The sequence below is a fragment of the Lathyrus oleraceus genome, chromosome 5, assembly GCF_024323335.1.
Source record: "Lathyrus oleraceus cultivar Zhongwan6 chromosome 5, CAAS_Psat_ZW6_1.0, whole genome shotgun sequence".
Lineage (NCBI taxonomy): Eukaryota > Viridiplantae > Streptophyta > Magnoliopsida > Fabales > Fabaceae > Lathyrus > Lathyrus oleraceus.
This window is the reverse complement of record NC_066583.1, coordinates 28,893,592-28,895,697: the sequence shown is the minus strand read 5'-3', so window position 1 is coordinate 28,895,697 and position 2,106 is coordinate 28,893,592. Positions and strand designations below refer to the sequence as shown.

General features: G+C 42.0%; 1 non-coding gene across 1 annotated transcript; it reads right to left on the bottom strand.

Annotated features, from left to right (window-relative positions):
• Positions 1-893: 893 nt before the first annotated feature.
• LOC127088670 (small nucleolar RNA R71) lies at positions 894-1,000 on the bottom strand. The gene has a single exon (XR_007790496.1). It is a non-coding gene; the product is annotated as a small nucleolar RNA R71 (small nucleolar RNA).
• Positions 1,001-2,106: the final 1,106 nt, after the last annotated feature.

Genomic DNA, 2,106 nt, shown 5'->3' with positions numbered 1-2,106 from the left:
GATGACCTGAAAATGTCCTGATGAATTTGGGGCCTTTGCCACTTGGGAATTTGCTCCAAAATGAACCTATAGCTCACATAAGCTCCATGTAATGATCACATGATCCATATACCAAGAAAATACCATCTGCTCTTTGTACCATGAATTCACCTGATGCCTTGATCTGTTGACTACTTAAGCTGCAAGTAACAAAGGTTAATGACATATTTTTGTACATTTTTGTTAGTGATTAAGCAATGATATACAAATGCAAGCTATGCTTGGTGATCAAGAATCACTCTCAAATAAAGATCCCACCCACAGGGAAGGAGGCAAGGTGTCCAATGATCCTTGAGGCAATGCATTGTTATGATATGATGCCATGAGGGATCTTAGGGACAAAATTGGGGCTTACAATTACCAGCCGGTCAATGTGAAGAACTCGCAGCACCTGAAGCTTAGTATACCCTTTGGCGGAACCTGAACGTTACGCTCGCGGACGTTTATTTTTCCATAGAATTAGGAGAGCTATGGCCGAAGATCAAAACCAAAGATCTCTTAAGGATTTTGCCCAACCATCCAACGAAGAACCTAGTTCTAGTATAGTAAACCCAACCATCCCAGCTAATAATTTCGAACTTAAACCCTCCCTGTTGCAACAAGTGCAACAGAGACAATTCGCAGGTCTCGCTACTGAGAACCCAAACCAACATTTAAAAATCTTTCTCCAATTAGCAGACACTTTTAAAACCAATGAAGCTTCTCTTGAGGCAATCCGTTTAAGATTATTCCCTTTTTCCCTCAAAGATAAAGCCCTATCATGGTTAGATTCCCTTCCACCCAATTCCATTACGACTTGGGATAACCTTAGAAGAGTATTCCTTGCTAGATACTTTCCCCCAAGTAAAATCGTCGTTCTTCGAAACCATATAACTAGATTTACCCAGAACCAAGGAGAATCATTGTTTGAAGCTTGGGAGAGATATAAAGAGCTGTTAAGAGCATGCCCGCATCATGGTCTAGAAAATTGGTTAATCATTCAGACCTTCTATAATGGACTTCACTATAACACTAAGATGACCATTGACGCTGCCGCAGGCGGTGCGCTGATGAACAAACCTTATCCTAAAGCTAGTGCCCTCATCAAAGACATGGCTCAGAACCATCAATCATGGGGAGTCGAACGGGCGACAGTTGAGAAGAAGGAAGTCCAAGGAGGAGTACATGAACTAAGCTCTATAGACATGATGCAAGCCCAAATGGACGCATTAGCCCTTAAGGTCGAGCATATATGCATAAACCCGAATTCTGCAACCGCAGTTTCGTCGGATTGTGAGATATGTGGAACCAAAGGACACCAATCTGCAGAATGCAGTCTATTAAACGAAACCCACTCTGAGCAAGTGAACTACACCCAAGGGAACCCATATTCAAATACTTATAACCCTGGATGGAGGAATCACCCGAACTTCTCCTATAAGAGCAATAACCCTATCCAAAATAATGCACCTCCGAGACAAACAGGTTATCAACCCCCAAGACCAAATCAACCTATGCAACATGTACCACCAAAGCCGAGCCTTGAGAAAATTATGGAAAATTTTTATCACTGCTCAAACCCAACAAAACAAAGAGTTCATGAACCAAAACATTCACGTTAACGAACTAATTACCCAATTAGGAACCAAGGTTGACCAAATAGTTACTCACACTAAGATGCTTGAAACCCAGATCTCTCAGGTAGTTTTAAACCAAGCCCCCCAGACTACACCTGGAGGACAGTTCCCTGGACAACCTCAATAGAATCCGAGAGGACAAGCCAATGCCATTACCCTACGAAGTGGGAACCCTTATGATGAGCCACCAAACCCAAGATTGAGCGAACCCAAAACTTCCAAGGAATATACCGAACCCACAGACAAAGTAAAGGAACCAGAGGAATCTGAAAAACAGGAAGGTCAAGAAAAAGGAGAAGAACCCAAAGACAAAACTTATGTACCACCCCCGCCATATAAACCACCTATACCAAATCCGCAATGACTCAAACAAACCCAGATCAATAACCAATATCAGAAATTCATTAAGGTTATAGAAAAACTTCACGTAGAAATCCCTTTCACATAAGCC